Source organism: Malus domestica, chromosome 17 (assembly GCF_042453785.1).
Source record: "Malus domestica chromosome 17, GDT2T_hap1".
Taxonomy (NCBI): Eukaryota; Viridiplantae; Streptophyta; class Magnoliopsida; order Rosales; family Rosaceae; genus Malus; species Malus domestica.
Window position 1 is genome coordinate 19501363 of NC_091677.1, and position 24066 is coordinate 19525428.

Sequence of the window (24066 nt, forward strand, 5' to 3'; positions counted from 1 at the left end):
CATTCCTTGCAAATATGCGGCACCAAGGTGTGAGTGGTGAATGGATGGTCTCTTGTGGTGGTGGATGGATATAGGTGAGTTATGGTGAAGGGTGGAGAGTTGTGTAGATGATGTGATGTCCTTGGATGATGGCCCCCAAATTATGGTGAAGGGTGGATGTATTTATAGGCTAGGGAGATGAGTGTATAGAGTTGTAATGAGTGGATGTAATGGGTGTAGTGGGTGAGCGTTGTGGTAATGAGTGGATGTTTGGCAATGAGTGGATGTAATGGGTGTAGTGGATGAATGTTTGTAATGAGTGGATGTAATGGGTGTAGTGGGTGGATGTTTGGTAATGAGTGGATGTAATGGGTGTAGTGGATGGATGTTTGGAGTTGTAGGTCAACATACTTGAACACACACATGTTGATTTCTAGCCTCAAATCTTCAAAAACGTCCATCCTCATGTCTCCATGCTTGCACTATCCAATCTTGGCTAAAAAATGCTCTAAAATGCTCCAAAATGCACTTTCTTGCCAACTTTGTTATTATGACCTATAAACACATGAAAATAGCTTAAAATACATAATTAACTAAGAAATAACAACACAAATGCACAAGAACAAGCTAACTAAGTCGCATAAATATGCTCTTATCATTTGCCCCCAAGAATTTCTTTTTGTATTCTACGTCGAGTCCGTTCAAAGCAAGCCTAACAAACTCGACTTCAGGGAGAGGTACTCGGCACCAATTCCTAGCCGATTTAAATCTGGTAAGATAATCCACTGGTGACTCATCAGATGCTTGAGCCATCCTCGCCAATGAGGAAACTGACATTTCCATCCCTGGCCGATAAAATTGCTCGTGAAATTTCTCGACCAACTCCTCCCAACTTTGGATGGAATTAGGTGGGAGGTTGATATACCAGGCAAATGTTAAGCCTGTCAATGAAAAGTTGAACAACCCCAGCTTGTGAAATTCACTGTTAACATCTCCGCATTGCACAGTGAAATGAGGCACATGTTCTAACGAAGATAAAGACAATTGTTCAACGAAAAGGCTAAAATTTGGAATTTTGAAACCTTTAGGATATTCAAACCTTTCTATGTAAGCTGGATATGGATGGATGAATTTAGGGAACTTCGTCCATTTTTTCATGGCCGGATCAATCATCCGCTGGACCTTGGTCATATCGACGGATGTTGCTTCAACTCTCTGGTCAGATCGATCTAACCTGCTACTCGATCCTCTTCTTTTTTCTAAGTCAATTGGCTTGAGCCGAGCAGGGATTGGCTCAGCCTGTACTATTGGCAACAGATTATTTCTTGGTGGCCCGGAAAAATCGATGGTCATGTCGTCGTAGACCTTGCTAACCAGTATTTCAAGCAATCTGGTTTGTGTTTCACTAGTACTGCGTATCATGTCGTGCAATTTATCGATTCCTCGACTAAATGTCTATTCAACCGTCCGAGACTGTTCGTCAAGTCGTCTTCGAAGAAACGATCTTGTTGGTAGATCAGAGCCTTCACCACCATCCTCATCACAGTTTTCCATTATCCCTTCATTGAGAACACAGGTGTTTTTGTTAGGGATTTCTAGACTGCGAAGCTGACCATCGAGACCAACTTCCTTTTCTCGGTAAGTTGCGCTTGTGGACTCAAGTGTCACGGTGCTAAGGGGATTCTGTGCTTGTGATACATTTTGTCTTATGTTCTGAATTGGCAAATCGATTGTTGATTTTCCCATAGCTGTTTTCTTTTTAACTGACCGTGTCTCAATTAGCATGAATTTCGTAGTTTTAGCACTGGGGCGTGCCAAAATGTTGACCCTAAAAACTACCAAGCCTACGTGGTGCGCAGGCCGAGTAATCTATGAGCTAAATACGTCATTCGGTTGAATGTGGGGCGTGCCAACTCGAAGGTCGAGCTCGATCGATGAGTAAATGTGTTGACGTTGCGTCGAGCACGCGGCTGACTTCGTCTTGCGATTGCGACCGAGGAAGGAACACATCTCAGCCTCTTGGGTTCTCGAACTTGAAGACAAGACTACTATTCTTACGAAGTTCACAAATCGTTGTCGTCGGATTCGGTCACAGTGATGGTATTCGTTAGAGTACACTTACGTCGAATCCTCACCAAAGTGTAAGGGCACAAATAATCAAAACGGATATAAGTCTTAACAATAAACGTGGTTCGGCCGTCGAAATGCTGAACTCTAAATCCCACCTGAGAGTATCCAATCATAAAATAACTTGGCATGCAATGTGCCGAGCCCAATAAACTGTATCACCTCACTTCGCCGAGAAGGCTGATGAGATGACATCGACTAATAAGGATTCGAAAACCCTTCTCGACTGAGACTTGGATAGATAACCAGTCGCCCTCGACGCAATGCTATTTATGCCAACTGAAGATGCTGCAAGATTGGCTGACTCTTCAACGATAGTGTTGTTTATGCCAACTGAAGATATCACTGGTTGCCTTCACAGTGCTGTTTATCCAAACTGAAGGTATGTCGGCGAAAAGAGAAAAAGAAAATATCTCAAGGTTGTTGAGAGAATTTGCGCAGGGCAGTTGTATGTTGAATTAGAGAGACCTGAATGATACACATCCTTCTTTATTTATAGCATTAGGTCATTTCTGGATTGAGTTAAAACCCTACTCAGATTAGGACTTCTCATTCTGATCAAACACTATCTCGACCAGTCATATTTTCACTATGACTTTGAACCCAGTCCTTTATCAAGCCGCATTCACTTCCGGGTTATCAATATCTTTATCTTGCCGAGACTTCTTATTGTGCCAGGATTCAATTACTCGTCTTGCAGCAAGACTTGGCCGACCTAGGCTAGGAAGCCCATGAACTAGACAATCCACGATAACCTTTTCGTAAGAGGTTCCGGGCGAGAATAAAACTCGGCCCAAACCAATATTTTAGGCCCAAACACTACTATTTCAATCTTTGTCTCGACAATCATCCGCCACCGTTTTTGTTGCTGGAAAAGTCATTCTGCTCCTGCGAATTTATTTGGTTCGAAACCCTTAGGTGGCTACAAGTTTTTGCTCTTTTCGATTTCATTGAAATTCATTTTTTTCCTCGTGATCTAGTGTCTTCTGGTGAGTTTTAGGTTATTTTTCAGTGTGCCTAATTTAGTTTCTTTTTTTGTGGTTGTTGACCCTAAAAACTACCAAGCCTATGTGGCGCGTAGGCCGAGTAATTTATGAGCTAACTACGTCCTTCGGTTGAATGCGGGGCGTGCCAACTCGTCGGCCGAGCTCGACCGAGGAGTAAAATATACTAATGTTGTGTTGAGTGTGCGGCCGACTTCTGCATCTTGCGATTGCGACCGAGGAAGGAACTCGTCTCGGCCTCTTGGGTTCTCGAACCTGAAGACAAGGCTACTATTCTTACGAAGTTCACAAATCGTCGTCGTCGGATCGGTCACAGTGATGGTATTCGCCAGAGTAAACTCGCTCCGAATCGACACCAAAGTGTAAGGGCACAAATACTCAAAGTGGATATATGTCTTAACAATAAACGTGGTTCGGCTGTCGGAATGCCAAACTCTAAATCCCACTTGAGAGTATCCAATCATAAACTAACTCGGCGTGCAATGTGCCGAGCCTAATAAACTGTAACACCTTACTTCACCGAGAAGGCTAATGAGATGACCTCAACCAATAAGGATTCGAAAATCCTTTTTTAACGAGACTTGGATAGATAACCAGTCACCCTCGACGCAGTGCTATCTATGCCGACTGAAGATGCTGCGAGACTGGTTGGTTCTATGGTGATTGTGTTATCTATGCCAACTGAAGATATCACCAGTTGCCTTCACAGTGCTGTTTATCCAAACTGAAGGTGTGTCGGCGAAAAAAGAAAAGGAAAAAGTCTCAAGGTTGTTGAGAGAATTTACGCAGGGTAGTTGTGCGTTGAATTAAAGGGGCTTAAATGATACACAACCTCCTCTATTTATAGTGGCCAACTTGTATTGAATCCCAATCCCTCTCGGATTAGAACTCTTTTATCTCGGCCAATCCTATTCCTAATAGGAATTTGAACGTAACTTGTTATCAAACTTTATTCAATCTCATTATCCTGATCTCGTCGTAACTCCTTTTCAAAACAGGATTCGTCTACATTCCAACTTCCTATATGATATGGCCAAATTTAACCATGCGGCCCATGGACTAAATATCAATAACACCTGTACACGACTTCCGGGCTGAGAACAAATCTTAACTCGGCCTCTCCAATACTAGGCCGAAAAAGATCTAAGCTCGGCCCAAAATAATATTTTTGGGCCCAAACATTGCCCCCTCGCTTCTGAGGTCGTCGATCTCGACTTTGAAGAAGTGAAACCGACTCTCGGGAACCGCCCCCATGCGTGCTTATGAGACGTAATCCCACAATCTCGATTTCCAAATCGTGCCGCCACGTGTCAGCCCCCTGGTTACCCTAACAGTCTTTAATCATGATCCTTGAAAACACATGACCGTCGAAACGTCTCTTTTGCATTAAATCCGCCGTAACACGCCATCATGTGTCTTTAATTCGTGAAAATCTCGATCCTTTCGCCATAGTTTTCTGAGCATGTACAATGATTAGTATCACTCCCGCTTGATTCTACCTTTGAATTTGAAAATCAACCGTTTAGCCTTCCGTTCTTAAATGTCTATAAATACCTGGACTTCTCCCATTCGTACTTTACGCTTTTCAAAACCCTTGAAGTTTTCATACCGATGTGTTTTCAAAAATCAAGAATTTCGATCCTTTTATCTCAGAAATTTCTAACCTTTCCTCAATGGCCTCATTTGTCTCAAAACTCTCTTCTGAGTGCAACAAGTCCAAGGATTTCACCGATCATCATGCTATCAAAACTCTGCGTTTTGAGGGTGAGTCAAGCACTACTCACCAAGTTCTGGGTCCACTCTTTAAGGATACGGTGCCGTCATCCATCACCAACTTGTTAAAAGAACACTGTTTGGCAGATTTGCTGCAAGGATTTGATTGGTCGAAGTGGTGTCAGGCAAAACCCCAAAGATCCTAGCCTTCGCCCAATGCGAATTGGGTGGCATGGGTCATTCGAATGGAAAGATTCTTTGGTAAGGAGTGGAAAACTCTAGGTATTTATGACGCCATCAAGCTCTACCATGGAGATTACAATGGATAAAGAGCTTCTCATGGCAGCTCTTAGCCTCTGGTGCTCGGCCACCAACACCATGGTCCTCCTATTCGGCCCTATGACTCGTACCATCCTTGACATCTTGGCTATCATTGGGACACCTTCTTCCGGCATCCCGGTCGACGCTACCCTCATCGGATGCCCTTCCAATCTTAACCTCAAGGCGTTGTTTGACGGTCGGGCCGTCGAGACGTTGAGTCAAGATGGTCAAGATCCTTAAAAAACTGATGTTTAGAAATTGTAAAACAATTTCCTGAACTACAACACCCTTATCTTCCATTTTGCCGGTCGAGAAGAGGTGAGTCTGCGGAAGGGAGAACACGAGGCCTTCTTGTTTTACTGGTATAACAAATTCATTTGTTATACCAAGTTGAACAAATGTTTGGTGGCGGAAGCCCTGGCTAGTGGCCATTCTCTAGCGCTCAGCCCTGCCATCTTCGCCCACCTTCTTCGTTGTTTGGTAGAGACAACCCTCAATAAGATTGACCCGCACCAGAATGGACCTCTCTAGGTTTTCCAACTCTGGCTGTAGGTTTACTTCTCCACGCTTTGGCCTGAAGTTTCTGACCTCCAGTCTATTGTAGCGTTCGGCCTTCAATTGGCATCCCGACCAGTGCCCCATCACCGAGCTGAAGAAGTCTTTAAACACCTCTTCGGCCTGGATGTCCTTTCTGATGATGAATTTTTAATATGTCACCATCAAGAATATCCTTGCTCCATCAGACTTCCCACATCGACCTGGAGTGATAACGATGATGCCGCATTCCGTCAAAACTGGGGGTCGTTCGTGTTAACTCGTGACCTTCCCTTTGGTTGTGATGCGCATCGAGTAAGTTGGGAAGTTTATCACCCCTATTTTGCCGCCCGGCAGCTCGGTTACCTGTAAGGTTGCCCATTACCTTTTCTTTCTTCTCGCTCCCTTCTGCCCCGAAGGCGTGTTTCTGGTTCTTCAGAAAGAGAGTGCAAAGATGCCGAAAAAGAATTTCAAGAAAGATGTAAGAAATTTCATCTTCGACCAAATTCTCCTGAATCTCTCGACACTGATATCTTCAACGACTGGTGGGAAGAATATTCACACGACTTTTTTGGCACTTCGGCTGAGGGCGTAATCAACAAGATTTTTAGTCACCGGCCCAAAAAACCATCCGCCCCTCAATTTAAAAAGGCGCCCCAAGGTATACCCCTGTTTCTACCTTTAGTCTTTCTTTTAGTTACTCATGTGATTCTACTAACGGGACTTCGCTTTCCTAAGCGATCGGGTACAAACGGACGTGATCGCCCCAGCAGCGATTAAGAAGAAATTGGCCCCTTCTTCCAAGAAGACCAAACCCTCCGCACAAAACCTCTCTACCAAAATACTTCAACCTGTCATCGAGACGGCAGATACAACTCCCCGTCCCTCGAAACGCGTCAAGAAATTGGCCCCTTCTTCCAAGAAGACCAAACCCTCCGCATAAAACCTCCCGACCAAACGACTTCAACCTGTCACCGAGACGGCAGATACAACTCCCTGTCCCTCGAAACGCGTCAAGAAATTGGCGAAGAAGGGAACTCGGGATATTTATTTATCTCCAGCCATACCACCGAGACGACCGCTCCGAGTGCCTCTCCTCCTGTTCCCGTAGCTCAAGTTTCGACAACTAACCGACCTTCTTCGGCCAGCCCAGCAACCCAAGCTCAACCAAAGCTTGAGGTTCCTGAGGTCGTGATTGAGCTGGTTGTTGTACCATCAATTGTCTTGCCTGCAGCTCTAGAGTCAACAGGAGTTCCTGTTCTAGGGGAGACGACTCCTTCGATTGGGAAAGATCTCTCCAAGAACCCACGACATTCGGCAGTTATCGTAGAAGAGGTACGATTATGTCGTCAAATCTTTTCACTTATTAAGTAACCAATAATTATTAACACTTTTGTTTCAAGATGATAAGAGTGATGAGACTCCGCTGGCGGGTCGATCTCGATCAACACAAGCTCCTACCGTTGATCTTCCCCTTGAAGTTGAGGCAGCTGATCGGGTTGATCCTCTAGTGGTCGATTGCGGAAAGAGGTCTCTAGTTGAGAAGCAGTCTAAGACACTAGGCTCGGCCATTAAGTTCTTTAGGTTCGAGCAACGAACCCGAAGACATGGCCGAAGTCTCCTCTTAGCAGGTTTAAAACAAAACCTTCTTGCTATATTCTTTCGTGATTTCCTTATGCTTAAACTGATTTTTGTGTGCAGCTTTCATGGGAAGTCGAGTTTAAAGCTCTCTTGTCAAGCACTTCTGGAGCGGCTGGCCCTTCGGCTACTATAACTGAACCTGCCGATTCAGCTGCTCAGGTGTCACGGTACTAAGGGGATTTTATGCCTGTGATACACTTTGTCCCACTGGGCGTGCCAAAATGTTGACCCTAAAAACTACCAAGCCTACGTGATGCGCAAACCGAGTAATTAGTAAGTTAACTACGTCTTTCAGTTGTATGCGGGGCGTGACAACTCGTCGGCCGAGCTCGATCGAGGAGTAAAATTTGTTGATGTTACGTTGGGTGTACTGCTGACTTCTAAATCTCGCGACTGCGGCCGAGGAATGAACACTTTCGGCCTTTGGGTTTTAGAGCCTGAAGACAAGGCTGCTAGTTCTGTGAAGTTCAATGTCAAATTCGACTTTCAATATGCCGAATGTAATAACTTGTAACACCTCACTTCGTCGAAAAGGCTAATGAGATGACCTCTGCCAATAAGGATTCGAAAATCCTTCTCGACCGAGACTTGGATAGATAACTAGTCACCCTGGACGCAATGTTATCTATGCTGACTGAAGATGTTGCGAGACTCATGTATCATCACAAAAGGAAATAGATAAAAGAAGTGAAAAAATTAAACAAAATTTAAATGCACCAAAACTTAAACAAAATCAGCCAAATTCAACCTCAATATAAACTTAAACAAAATCAACTCCAAGGAACAATCAAATTTAACTCCAATATAATAAAACTTAAACAAAACTCTAAATCCACCAAAAATATATACTGCTTACCTTGAGTACATAGGGCTTCTGAAGACAATGGTGTTCAAGCCTGAAAACAAAACGCCCAAAATTAGAAAAACGAAATTTGCACAGAAAACCCATTTTGAAATTCAAATTTACAGCTCTATACAGACTCAGCTGCTCCTAAGGTATTGGCTAACCACACAACAATGCTATTAGCAATGTCCTGCGAGATCAGGCACTCAAGTGGATCCACTGGTACCCTAATCAACAATAAAATTAGATACTTCTGACACAAAGATTACCATTCACCGTTACAATATTATTAAGTTTGTAAACTCATCATTTGACATAAAATCGTCTTATAAAATGATGCAGTCATTGACATAGAACGTTTTACTCCATTTAACTCACTCCCAAAAATAGGAATAAAGGAAGAGTTTTTATGATGTCAATAAACGGAAAATTGTCTTTGGATGCTTAAATAACAAAAATAAGTCAGTAACCATTGTTCCTACCATCTAACTTCTCCAAATTGTCACCTATTTTCAAAAGAAAAATTCAAGAGTCCAATAACTTCCCATCTTTCCATCGTTTTCCTTCTTCATTCCCAAACCAAAAAAAATCCACTGTTTACTTTACCCAAGTATTGAACTTTTATAGATTCAATAAAGAACACTAACCTCCATTGGGACCAAGAGAGTGCTCCACCATCACATCACTGAGTTTTATAAGATCCTCCATGTTCACAAAACATTCATAACTAAATTCACATAAAGGCTCAACATTCTACATTGGAATACAATGCAACACTACAAATTACAAACAACAAAACACAAAAAGAAAAGAAAAGGATACGGTAATGCATCGTTGGCAGCATCCAAATTGACAACCGTAATTTTCCTGCAAGCTGAAAACGATGAAATGGTTAATGCAAACATTACAAAGATTCAAAAACAAAAATTGAAGCCATGAAAAAGCTTGAAAACCCACAAAAAAACCAAAATCTTATAGGAGCTTCCTTATACTAATCACACAACGAAAATTATGAACTAAATACGAAAAAAATGAAAAGGATACGACAATGCATCTTTGGCCAGATCCAGATTGACAACGGTAATTTCTGCGAACCGAAAACGATGAAATGGTCAATGCAAACATTACAGACAGATTCAAAACCAAAATTGAAGCCAAGGAAAAACTTGAAAACCCAAAAAAAACTGAAATCTTATAGGAGTCCTATCTTTCCATCGTTTTCCTTTTTCAAAATAAAAACAGAAAACTCTAATTTGAGTGCCTACACATATATAGATTGGATAAAACTCGTAAAAAAAATTTTAAAAAAAATTCAGAACAGCAGCAGAGATAACAAAAATGGTAAAAAAAAAACCATACAAATTTTCAACCAAAAGTTTAAGACTCTAACTCACAGGAAGCTTTGTAACCAGTTGCAAGTGGCTGCACCCTCGTTGGTGACCAATTGCAAAGTAGCCTTTTTGCCCAGCTCTGTAACCAATTGTAAAGTTGTCTTTTTGCCCAGTTCACTACGGTTTCATTTCAGTTATTTTCATTCGCATGTAGATATATTTCAATCACTGATTGCTATATGAACTCTAGAAAATGACGAATGAAAGTTAGAGTATTAAAGGACTCAACACTTGCTATTTTGTTTAAATACTCTATCTACAAGCCTGCCAGTGAGCTGAATTCACAACCTACGCTAATTCAGAGTGCAGAGTTTCACCTTCGTCGGACCCATAAATGGTCGGAAAGTCCTGAAGTCGGCCAGAGAAAACTGGGATCCTCGTCGGAAAAACCCACTGAGGTGCGCTTATGGGACTCCTCACCGTTTAATCTGCATTACCAGGACAAAATGTACATTCACCAGTTGAATGCATGCATCAATTTCATAATGTAATTTATTACAAAGATTAAGGGGGTGTATTCAATTGAGAATTTGAGAGACTTTAATGGATTTATAAATCCATAGATTTTTATGGAGTTTAATTGATTTGTAGAGATTCCATATAAAATTTTGATTCAATTCCCTCGAAATCTCATGGGGAGGAGATGTGAGATTTGTGGATGCTTAAAATACACTACAAAATCTCTCCAATTCCCTCTAATTCCTCAACTTTCTCAAATTCTTTAAAATCAATTTCTAATTGAATACACCTGAAATGTTATAAACTTCTTTAAAATCCTAATTGAATACATCCGGATTTCTAAGGATTTTAATAAACTATCTTAAAATTCTAATTGAATACATCTTGAATTTTAGAGAATCACTTAAAATCCTAATTGAATACCCTTAAATTCATTAAAAGCCCTCAAAATCCCAATTGAATGTATCCCCTAAGAAGCGAAAATTACCATAGCAGTAGTGGCAGCTACGAAGAGGGCAATGAGGGATGGCACAACTACTTGGCCAACATATGTGGCTAGGGCTTCAATCACTAAAACCCTATACACTGCACATAAGGATGCTGCAAAATAATTAACAGAAGAATAATTAACGCAAGAAACAGTTAGTATTAACTTTAAAAACTTTGGGAAGTTGATGGGGCATAATCGTCATATACCAATTGATACATACACTGTGGTATGGTAGATTTTTTATGTGCTCCTGATTTATTATCTACAAAATATGCATCTGTCGAACAACATAAGTCTAACTATAGAGCATTATCTTAACGGTTGCATAAAATGAATGTATTATATTCACCACAAATTAGTAATCGATTCTAATTTGGTCTACATGATCGAATGTGTGTGTGTGTGTGTGTGTGTGTGTGTGTTGCCATTGTATGCAAAGCCCTAACAGATTGAAGTGATCTCTTAAAACTCGATATGGAGCATTGTTCTCTTTCCATGTTTGTAGGATATATTACATGGTTCCACTTCAAGCATTATGGCCAACAGCTATGGTGGCCCATTAGACAAATTAGATGGTTTAGTACCTCGTCAATCTCTAGCCCTATATCCATATTGTGCAGTGCGGAACCACAAAACCTCAATATGTAGATGAGATATAACATTTGAATCAAGCAATTCACAAATACAAAAATTACTTATAAAATAATTATGAAAGTAAGTAAAAAAAAAATCTGTTGTATGCCTATTACCTTCGCTGGACCCAAAAAAGGTGGGAAAGGCCTGAAATTGGCCAGGAAAAACTCGCATCTTCGTCGAAAAACCCACCGCAAGTTGGGCTTATTGAACTCTTTGATAGAGGGGTAAATTCGAGTATGCAAAGCTCGAATATTGTTGTCAGGACACTCCTGAGTCCCGGGAGAACTGCGAGAGGGAAGAGAGAGAAGGGATAAGGAAGAATTAAAAAAAAATAACAGTGAATATATTATGTGATCCAGGGACACCATTGGAATAAGGTTAAAACTGTGAGGTTGAGACTCACCCTGAACATAAGAAATACCTGCATAAAAATATTAACACACATAAATTATCTCATTTGAAGCTTATATCATGTGCAGCAAGCCAAAACAAACAATTTGAAGTCAGACCAACAAAAAACAAACAAAAGTTAGTTACCATGGAAGATTATCACAAAATCGCAGGACCCAGACAATCTAAATAGAGTGGTTTCTACGGGGTGAAAGAAAGCACAAAAGCTATTGCCGCGGTGGAGCAAATCGGGGAAGGCAGGGTAGAGAAGACGCCACTGAGAGAACCCGAGACCGGTGAATAGAGGGGATGCCCCTTTTGAGATCAGCGAATGGAAGCAAATGAGCTTTTTCCACTGCTTTCCTCGCCTTTCAACCGCTTTACTTTCTGCGATCACCAACACGTGTACACGCGCAAGGCAAAAAAAAAGAAGCAATTGCAGAAAATGGCGAGAGAGAGAGAGAGAAGCAAAATGAAAGGTAGAGAATGAAACGGCAGAGAAATCAAACAGGAGAGGCCAGCGAGGGCGAAATTGCCATTTATCTGTGAAAGAGCAGAAAAAAAAACATGGGGAAGACCAATTTGAGGGGCATTTTCGTCCGTGCAATGCCCGTGAATAGTAGCACGGTTTTGGGATTTTAGTATAGGTATAATATCATAAATATATTTTAAATCAATAAATAATAAAACTAAAAACCATAATTTGGCCCAAAAAAAATAGAAAGCATAATACTAATTAGTATATGCATATCACATTCTCACATAAATATTACTTCAGATTAAGTTCTCATCCTTCTTTTTGCTACTCCATTGATTAAAATCCTATTCATTTTCAATTTTTGATCAAGGTCCTTAGGTATTAATAATATCATTAATTATTTTAATAATAAAATATTTTTTTTATTTCTAAATATATTCATTTAATGTTAAAAATGTTACAGTTAGTATTTATATTTATGACTAAATTTTTTATCATATATTTTTAGTTTTAGTTTGTACCCATTTTTAATTTGTACCAATTTTCTTTTCAATTTTAATTTGTACCCATATATTAATTTCTTTTTGTTCCCATATTTTTTAAAGTTTATTTCTATTTGTACCCATATATATTTTTTATTTGTACTTTTTATTTTGCTAAATGTACCCAAGCTAATTATATGTACCCATTCATGTAAAACTTTTTAATCTTAAAATGTACTCATTCTTAAATATACCAATTTGTTATATGTAAAATGTACCATATTTTTTTTATATATAAAATCTATTCATTTTTTTTCTAATCCATTTTTAAACTTATATGGGTACATTCTTTTGTCTTTGATTTTAAAATGTATCAATGTCAAGTTTAATCGAAGAAATTTACTAATGTTATTAAGCCTAATATCTTCTTCTTCTTTTTTTGTGATTTTGAAGAATGTACCCATGTTTTGATACAATATTTTTTTTTTGTTAATTTTGATGAATGTTGACACACTCCGACCCAAAATGTCTACTAGGACTCCGAATTGAGTTGTGTTGGCCGACACCTGGAAGGTGACGAAGCCATAAAGTGTGGTGATGTGGAAAAATTGTGAATAAATTTAAACCTAAGAGTGCCTAAATACCAAAGTGCACTGATGAGCGGGAATAACCCACTTCACACGTGACGTTAGAGCATAAGTAAGTACATAAGAGTGAATTAAGAATCGTACCCTCGAAATAATCTCCAGTACTAAGAATCACCACAAATCTTCGACGATAAAAAAGCTCAGCTGATAAAACCTGGAGGGTGAAGACAAGACAAGGGTGAGTGGCCCTGTAAGTAAGATTTTAATATGAACCATATAAAACATTATAACCCATCGCCGCAACACCTGTATAATTTCTAGAAAATCATAATATACCACAACACAGCATCTCATAAGTAATATCAAATAATCAGGCGATTAATAACTCATACTAGTACGCAAGTCAAAGTCACCTAAGGTGACCTGTACGACTTACCCATATCTCATCACCTATTTCATCACATATGCTAGCTCATCACATATTTCATCACATATGCTAGCTCATAAGTCGGGAGTCACCTCTAGTGACATGTACGACTTATCCATATCTCTTCAATATCTTATCAATCATTGCTAGCATATAAGTCAGAGTCACCTGCAGTGACATGTACGACATATTCATATCTCATCAATCAATCTAGCCGGAGTCACATATAATGACTATACGACATATTCATATCTCATCAATCAATCTAGCCGGAGTCACATATAGTGACCTATACGGCATTACGCCTGCACATGAGTCGGAACCACTGTAGTGGTCTGTACGACAGGACTGGGTGTAAATGGATACACTCAAGTGCTACGATCATGTGAAGAGTCACTTACGAGTCGGAACCACATATAGTGGTCTGTACGACAAGCTGTGCACCTACCTTGAATTCAAGGTGAGCGTATGGTGTGGGAGGTGAATATTACGTGAAGGACTGTGCCCTAGCCACGGGCAGAAGCACTAACACCGGGATGCAGGTTTATGAGCTTTAAATACATCTAATACAACATGTACGATTCATAAGCAACCTATACGACAATGCCGGAGTTGCCTACTATTGCAACTTGTCCAACAGTGTCGGAGTTGCTTAAAACATAAATGTAGTCATACCATAACCCCATCAGTTCAACTAATACCGTATACTTACCTGAAGTTACCTGAACTTACCTGTGTGTCATACATTCACCTTTACACTTCCGAGCGTTCTCAATAATTATGTGCAAGGAATATACAGATGGAAATATGATGTAAGTCTGAAATTCAACATATCATAATATCTCCAATTATGTACATATATATAAGATGGCGAAATATGCATAATTTGTAACGTCCCACTCCCGAACTACTTGCTTTCGAGAATAATTATCGGTAATAAGCCCAACTAAATACTAGTTAAATTATCTATCATTACTTATATTTCCTTACTTCAATTTCTTGATTCTTCATATATTGATTTATGACCAACGTTTAACCACCAAATCATAATGTTACGTCTCACATTTTCCACTAATCTTCTTCACCTTGCTCAATTCTCCTAACAAGGCTATTGTCTCAATTACTTAGTCTCATTTATTGTATGGCTTCATCTAACGTCTCGTTAGACTGCCTACGTACCCTAAACAGAGATCAAGCCATTCGTAGTTCATATTAGTACTTCAAAATATTCACAGTAATCATATGCAAAAATCAATTTATAAACGTTTGTGGAATTACCAATCATATATATATATATATATATATATATGCGATAAAAAGGAAAAGATCCACTCCCTTGGAGTCCGCCCTACCATTTTCCTAGCATGCACATCGAGGTGTCTGTAAACACGGAAATTCCTGCGATGAACGAGACAAGAAACACGTGTACAAAATAATATTTGTATTGATGATTTAGGGGTTACAATCTCTTCTACAAATTTAGCCTCTGATTCTATCTTTGCAATGGGTGGATTTGATGTTGTTGGTCCAAATGGCCGTCGGGGCTTGATCTTGGGATAAACAGTTGTGCAGATTTGTTGACGTCGTGGATCCAAAGGGTCGTCGGGGCTTGATCTAGGGATGAACGAATGATGAATGATGGACACTTTCTTCAAGGGCCGTCGGGGCTTGATCTTGAATCAGCGAAAGTTCTTCAAAGGCCGTTGGGGCTTGATTTTGAATGAGGATTTGACGAAGAACGAAGAGATCTCTCTTGATCCTTCGGGATTTGCTTGGGAGCTTTTGAGTTTCAAAGCTTCAAGGTTGTGGTATGAGGTGAATTGGTTATGAATTGGTGTCCCAAAATGAATGCCTTGGCCTCCGAAATTTCGATGTCTACAAATGCCCCCACTTCAAGGCTCGTCGTATACATGTGTTTGTCACGTGTAGAAGATGCATTTTGAAGTCCCTTACTGCAGATGTTGATCCAAGGGCCGTTGAGGCTTGATCTTGAACTGGGTTGGTGATTTCTTCAAGGGCCGTTAGGGCTTGATCTTGAACTTTGTTTGAAATTTCTTCAAAGACCGTTGAGGCTTGATCTTGAAGGTTGAAATTGGACCACAAGGAGCTTCATGTGGTAGATGATCTTTTGCTTTGGTAATGGGTGAATCGGCACGTATTTTGTTGCGCTTATTGACTTTCCACATCTTTGATCTTGAACTGGTTCAGAGGATTTTCTGGTTTCCTCCAATTGTTGACTTTCCACAGGCTTATTCTTGAACTGGGTTGGAGGATTTTCTGGTTTCCTCCAATTGTTAACTTTCCACAGCTTATTCTTGAACTGGGTTGGAGGGTTTTCTGGTTTCCCCCAAGGGACTTTCCACAGACTTAATCTTGAGCTGGATTTGATTCAAGGGTGATGGACACTTGATCTTGAATCGGACTTGTAATTTCTTTAAAGGCTGTCAAGGCTTGATCTCGAACTTAAACATTACCACGAGCAGTTTTAAGACATGCCTGCTTTGAAAGATCAAGGAAGTTCGCAGCATTTTCATATGAACCCTGAGCAGTTTGGTCAACAGTATGATCTTCAAGAGTGATGGGCGCTTCTTCCAGTTGGTGACTTAATCTTTAAGGATTTGATTCAAGGGTGGTAAATCGGCACGTGTAGCTCACAACGTCTAGCGAGTCAACCCAAGAATTTGAGGGTCGAAACAGGTCCACCAAACCCAGAGTGATTGCAACCCTAATGATATGAGATACTTTTGATTTTGAAGAAGTAACGGATGAATCGACTCGTGTTTTGTTGTGCTTGTCTCTACATGCTTCAATGTATCATTTTCCCTTGCCTTATATGTTCTTCAAGCAGATGTGGTATTTTCTCTAGAAGCATATGATGTTGAAACAATGGGTACTTCGAGAGCAGTGCTAGGTAAGCAATCAGGGAAGGGTTCCAAGCAGTTGGTTCCAGATCGGAAGTTTGATACCAAGTGCTGTCTGATTGCTTTCTTTCTCCTTGTCCCGCAGGTAAAAACAAGGACAAAGAAAAGAATAGGGAGAAAGCATGATATGAAATACTCTTGCTTTCGAAGAAGTGGTGGCGATTTGACAGCGTTGCACAGCGAGGCTTTGTTCTTCGACGATATTGCCACCAATATGTTTGTTGAAACTTCTCGAGCTCTTGGATTCAACTTAGACTCCTTCTGCTGGGTTGGTTGATTGTGCAAGGAAAGGGAGACTTGATCTTGAAGGAAATCAGCACGTTGTCTCCACATGCTTCAAGGTATCATTTTCACTTGCCTTATCTGTTCTCCGGGCAAATATGGCATCTTTTTCGGAAGTACATCAGCAACTGAAGACGAGTACTCAAGAGCAAAGCCAGGTAAGCAACCAGGCAAAGGTTCCCGGTAGTCGGTTCCTTGCCCGGAGTTTGAGTGGAGGTTCCGACATATTGCTTTCTTTATCCTTGTCTTTGCAGGTAAGAACAAGGACAAAGGAAAGGACAGGGAGAAAGCATGATATGAGATACTCTTGCTTTCTACCCTGGTGATATGAGATACTTTTTCTTTGGTGTCATTTGTTTGCAGAGGTACTCCAGGAGAGGAAGAAAACTGGGTATTTCGAGAGGCTCTGCTGAGAGTGTACTCTCGGAAATGAGGAAGGGTTGGGCATTTTTGCAAGTCTGCCTTGCTATGGACGGTGTAGGTGGACGGTTATAGGAAGTTCTTTAATACCTGTAGAGGTACTATTCTTTCACTCGTGTTGGCAACCATTGAGTGATTGATCAGTATGGCTCCACGCGCTTTCTTCTTTATCAGAAATCTTCGACAAATTACCCGTAATTTCCGCAAAACTAAGTGTGCATGTGACAGGTGCTGACGAGGCTGAAAAAGACTGGCGCCTCTTCGATATCTGAGATCGGCGCTTCGACAAATTATCCGTGATTTTCGCAAAGCTGAGTGTGCATGTGATAGGTGCTGACGAGGCTGAAAAAAGACTGGCGCCTCTTCGATATCTGAGATCGGCCCGTGGTTTCTGAGCAGCCCAGCTTTTGAGAAAGCAGACGTCTCTTTGATCTTTGAGCTTGCCTCTTCGATTTCTGAAGCTCCGTCGAGTGCTGATTTTAAAAGAGAGGCACGCATCACATTCCAAAGCACACTTGAATTTTCCACCTGTAGAAGCTCCCTACTTGCACTTCTAAGAACTTGATTTGTCCGACCTCTTCTTTTTCTTCACACCTTCGAAAATGTCTTACCCTTCTGACCGTCGTCTTAACTTGAATGTCGGGGAAGATAGTGACATATCTTCTTCAAACAACATTTGGCAGCCGTCCTTCGTATCTCCCAATGGTCCTCTTACGGTTGGGGATTCTATGATGATGAATGATACAACCGCTTCGGTGGTTGCCAGAAATCTTCTCACTCCTAGAGACACTAGGATACTTTCCAAGCGGTCCGACGAGCTGGCTGTTCAGGACTCTCTAGCCTACAGCGTTCGATGTACAGGTTCAGTTTCAAACATGGGCCAACGCCTTCTTACTCGATCTCGTCAGGTTAAGTCGTTGATGGCTGAGGTGGCCAGTCTTCGGCAAGAGGTCAGGGTGCTTAGGCATGAGAATAAAGAGTTGCACATGCTCGCAACTAATTACTCAACAAGCATGAAGAGGAAGCTTGACCAGCTGCAGGAGTCCGAAGTTCGGATTCAGAGTGATCATCAGAGGTTTGTGGCGTTACTCCAGCGGCAACTTCTGCCTTCGTCCTCTAGCGCTTCACCAAGTGTTGAAGCTCCGGATAATCAATCTCTGGTGCTTCGTCTTTCTGGAGCTCCGCTGAGTGATGAGGCGTCACCGGATCATCCTTGAAGATCCCTTCCTGTAAATTTGATTTGACTTTTTTTTTTTTTTACACACTTGTAATTTTTTTTAGAGATATCAATGGACATGCTTTATTTTATTTAGTATGTTGTGCTAAATACAAATAAAATGTATATCTGACTAAAATGCGTTACTTCCTTCTTTTTCTTCTTTTTTTTTTTTATATATTTTTTTTAGATGGTGCTTGACACATCCATTTCCTTTTAGATGGTGACTAATGCACTATTCTTTCACCTTTTTTTTTTTTTTTTTTTTTGGCACTTTCTTTTTTGTACACAATCGTATTTTCCCAATGCACTTGGCACTTTCTTTTTTTGTACACAATCATATTGGCACTTTCTTTTTTGTACACAATCATATTTTCCCACACGATCATATTTTCCCAATGCACTTGGCACTTTCTTTTTTGTACACGATCATATTTTCCCAATGCACTTGACACTTTCTTTTTTGTACACAATCATATTTTCCCACACGATCATATTTTCCCAATGCACTTCGCACTTTCTTTTTTGTACACAATCATATTTTCCCAATGCACTTGGCACTTTCTTTTTTTGTACACAATCATATTTTCCCAATGCACTTGGCACTTTCTTTTTTGTACACAATCATATTTTCCCACACGATCATATTTTCCCAATGCACTTGGTACTTTCTTTTTTGTACACAATCATATTTTCCCAATGCACTTGGCACTTTCATTTTTGTACACAATCATATTTTCCCAATGCACTTGGCACTTTCTTTTTTTGTACACAATCATATTTTCCCAATGCACTTGGCACTTTCTTTTTTGTACACAATCATATTTTCCCAATGCACTTGGCACTTTCATTTTTGTACACAATCATATTTTCCCAATGCACTTGGCACTTTCTTTTTTTGTACACAATCATATTTTCCCAATGCACTTGGCACTTTCTTTTTTGTACACAATCATATTTTCCCAATGCACCATCATATCACCTCTCATTTTGGTTTTTCTTTTCCAGGCACGGGTGGTCATTTGCACAGATTGCACAGTCACGGACCTGCGTTTTGAATAGCCACCACATTTCATTTGCTTCTCCTAGGACCTTTATATATATATATATATATATATATATATATACATATATATATGTTGGATTGCTCATTTGCTTGTACACTCATTACACAGCTTCAGCCAGTGCGTTGCTTGTTGCCTTGCATCACCACTGCACCATTGTCCAGCAATCCTGCGCTGCTGCTTTTACTTGGTGAGTCACTTGAGTATATATATATATATATATATATATATATATATATATATATATATATATATATATATATATATATATACGGAAGGCTGCTGTTGTAGTTTGCTTTATCGTTGTTGCAGTTTGCTTTATTACCGTTGCAGTTTGCTTTATCACCGTGCATACATATGTAATATAATGTGCTTTGCCCTTTGCAATTCCTTCATGCTCCTTTTACTTGGTGAGTCACATGTGTGTGTGTGTGTGTGTGTGTGTGTGTGTATATATGTCTTTTGAGCCGTGCATACCATTTCCATCTTTTGAGCCATGCATATATGTATATATATATTTGTCCCATCACCATCACCATTTGCGTCCTTATATATATATGTTGAGGTTGATCGTCTTGTCACCATCTTCATTTTGTGCACTTGTCCCATCACCAAACCATGCACACATATGTCTATATATATATAACGTACAATGTGTGTGTCCCCATTGATGGATTTCTTTGTTTGTAATGTCAGGAATTTTTTTTATTTTTTTTAATCTTGAGAAAGCAGAGATTGACGCCAGGATCTTCGCAAAGCTTTTAGAGCCGTGGTAGCAGGCCGTGGGTGTGCTTGTGTAAAAGACTGCAACGAGGTTTTGCTGTGTAGTGCCTTTTGACCACGGTTTTCCCTCAGTGGCACGCTGTCGTGTGGTACGAGAAACTGCTTGCGTAATCGCTGCGGGTTTGCGTAGTGCGATTGTGTACCATTTTGGTTTCTTTTGCCACTGTAACGTGCCTTGAAGGACCATCCTGTAGCTGCCATCTTTGTCGTGCTGCTCAAGTTTTGTGGCTGATTTGTGGTCATGGTATTTTTTCAAATGTTTTAGGAACAACACCATCACCATTCTTGCAAAGGAAGGCGATTCACAAGATGAGGGAACAACGTTGAAGCTTTACCCGCCTCTAACTGGTCCTAAGGCGCTTGCTTTTCCCGTGAAAGACAATTTCATGCATATTAAGTCATGGTCTTCTGAAGTATCTTGGGAGGTGGTAGAAACTGTTCAACCAATTACGAAGAAAAAGGCGTGCACATTGAGGGTTCTTATTTTGAATCATTCGCACCATGCTCGTGACCATCACCCGACCTTGTTTAAGCTTCTTGGTGATCACATTCGCAGCGGAGCCATGGCTTGGAATGGTACCTTGTCGACTACTGGAGAAGCCGTCTTTGGTGAGCTTTATTGGGAGTGGCTTGAAGATGTCTTAAGCCGATCTAAAGATGTGCTTACTAAAGTGGGCCTTTACCACGCTGTGTACGCATCTTTGTTTAGTTATGATTGTCAAACTTCCGTCCTTCGAACGTTCTTTGAGCATTGGTGTTCAGGGACCAACACACTTCACACGGCGCAAGGGGAGATGTCAATTTCACTGTGGGATCTTCACAGGATAGGAGGCTTGCCGATCCATGGTAAGTTTTATGACGAGGTCGTTCCCAGCGCGGAGGAACTTTCTCTTTGCAATAGCCGAGGATTACCTGCGAGTTGCCGCTATTTGTTTTGGGCGTATCACAAGCTTTTCCAGGATGCTCAAGGTAAATCGGGCGTGAGGATTTCCTCATGGATCCGATTTTGGTACTGGGAGGCCATAAGGTATAAGAGGTCTTCGAAGAAAAGTTGTCGTAATAAGACCACTAGGCCAAATGGAGACTCAGACCCGTCCGGTGTTATTGGCTTAACCAAGCGTCGCTCTTCTGACGAGTTGAGAGCGTTTGAGGATCTTGGCATAGTATCAGAGCATGTGGATGAGTCTTACCTAGCTGCTTTTTTAGCTTGTTGGCTTTGTAAGTTTGTTTTCCCAACAGACGACGTCAACTTAGTTCGTCCTGGAGTTTTCAAAATTGCTAGCAAGATGGCTGCAGGTGAGTCTTTTAGTCTTGCTATTCCGGTTTTAGCCAACATTTACAATGGCTTGAGCATTGTTTCGAACTCGGCAAGCACTGAAGATCGTGCTGCAGTGCTTCCTTACCACTATGTGTATGGTTGGTTGGGTGAATATTTTGGCACTCACTTTTCTTTGATGGCTCTAGACAAGTCAAGGCCTTCTTCATCGACTGCAGCCAAGATGGGGCCTTTGATGACGAAGTATTCTGGCGTGCTCTCCGTGAAAGGCCTTGATGATTTGCAGTCACGAGCGCTGATCGGATGATATTTATATATATTTTTACTTCGAATTCACTCGTCTTTTCTTAGTTAGTTCCTTATATTTTTAAGCTATTTACGTTATTTTTGTGTTTATAGGATTTGTTATGCAAAGAAAATAAAAATAGAACAAGTGAAATTTTATGTAATAAATTCGTCAAAAGCAAATTTAAATTACAATATTGCTAATCCATTGTGACGCTAAATGATAAACCAATATTTAAACTATATATTTCATCCTTTTATAATTCTTTTCTTGTCTAATTTAGTTGGAAGCTTTAAGTATTTATGATACTTTTGATATATTGTGTTTGTAGGAGTAACATGATCAAAAGAACTTATTTTTCTGCTATGTGGGGTTGCTAGAAACTAAATGAAAATAAAAGGAGACAGCTAAGAGGGAATGAGTAAGCTGCCCTTGCAGCTTTGAAAAGTCAAAAGGAAATGGCATAAAAAATAACAAAAGGAGACGTGGGCGGAAAGAGCTGCCTGCCAGCTTTGAACAGCAATAAAAATAGTGAAGGGCAGCGGTAGAAAAAGAAGACAGAAAAGGAGAGAGGGCTGCCTTTGGCAGCTGGAAAGGTCAAGCGTGGAAGAAGCAGCAAGCAGACAGCTGCCTTGCGGCAACAGAAAGAGGATAGAGAGAAGTGGGAGCGGGAAAAGTCAGTGGAAAGCAGGAGAGACAGCTGGGAGCGCAGTAGGCGCAGAGAATGTGGTGCACAGCAACAGAAAAAAATAAAATAGGAAAAATAATAGAGGAAGCAGGAGAGTGAGATTCCAGGAGAGAGGGGAGGTCAGAGACATAGAAATAAGAGAGCAAGTACCAGGGGGTCTTGGAGCGGGAGAAGGGAGCTGCCCTTTGGGCAGCTCGCAGAAGGTCAGCTCGCAGAGGCAGGAGAGGAGATAGACACGGGGAGAAGGGAGACTGACGGGCACAGTGAGAAGAAAATTAGAGGCTTCACTCCATTTCTCTCGGTTAAATCTTTTCAAACTTCTATTTTATTTCTATTTTTAATAATGTGTAATTAAATTTATGTTGGTTAGAGGTTAATTCGAAACCATGAATATATTTGTAATATGAATTGATTACCTTCGGTTGTGATTTCATAAGTTGTGATTTCAATTTACTTATCCGTTCGTATAAAAACTGATTTGTGTATGTTGGTTGAGAGTGCACGCTTAATTTACATGCATGAATTTGATGCTAGAATATAAGTGAATTTCACCTAATCGTTATGAACTTATTTTCACAAGTAGTAAAGGTTGCTAGTCACAATCACGTTAAGTAAATTCTAGGCAAGAGTATCATGCTTTTCATAGTTACGAATGCCTCGTCAATACTTATAGTTTTCACAAAGTTTAATGATCTTTGATTGTATCGCTATTGTGCTTTTCACGTAGGGGACTTTTGAAGAATGTTTTGAATTGTTGTATGCGTTTTTCCGTCCAATTCAATAACTTAAGGAAAACTTGAAGATTAAAAAAAGTGATGTTCACGGTTAATCTGGAGTATTGAGATTCACAATTTATTGAAAGAACAACTGAAAATCAATTTAGATTGCATATGTGTCATGTGTGGAGAAGAACCCTCTAGCTAGTCCGTCATTTATCATTTTACCTTAATTTTATGTTTTTGTCAATTCTGTAATTTAATTAAGTTTAATTTACTTTTCATCAAAACCAAACACCCATCCATTATTAAATTATATTTTTTAGTTAGTTTTCTTTATTGTTAGTCTTTTAATTTAATTTCCGTCCATTTCAGTTCCTAGTGTTTAATTTAATTGTTTTCATTATTTTGAGTCATTTTAAGTGTGTTTCGAGTTATTAGAGTTTTTAGCCTAATTTTGTGTCCTTGAGTCTTATTTAATATTTTTAAATTAATTTAGAATAGATTAGCAATCCCTCCTAATCCCCGGCCTAGAACGATACCCTACTTACATCTATACTACAATTGTCAAAAAGAGGGTTTAATTTGTGTGTCAAGTAAATTTTCGCATCAAATTTTGGCGCCGTTGCCGGGGATCGAACCCGGGTCACCCGCGTGACAGGCGGGAATACTTACCACTATACTACAACTGTCAAAAAGAGGGTTTAATTTTGTGCTCAAGTGTGTTGTGGAACACAATTAGCGCCTCTATAAAAAGAAGAAATCGGAGAGGCGCTCCTCAGAGAAGCGTCCTCTCGCAAATCGAAGAGTCGGGGCTCTTTTCTCAAAAGCCGGATTCTTTTCTCAAAAGAGGAGTTTCCGTTCTCAAAAGCCGGATTCTTTTCTCAAAAGAGGCGTTTCATTTCTTAAAG

The 24066-nt window shown here is 40.2% G+C and overlaps 1 non-coding gene across 1 annotated transcript; it reads right to left on the reverse strand.

Annotated features, from left to right (window-relative positions):
- Positions 1 to 23775: 23775 nt before the first annotated feature.
- TRNAD-GUC (transfer RNA aspartic acid (anticodon GUC)) lies at positions 23776 to 23847 on the reverse strand. Its single transcript has one exon. It is a non-coding gene; the product is annotated as a tRNA-Asp (tRNA).
- Positions 23848 to 24066: the final 219 nt, after the last annotated feature.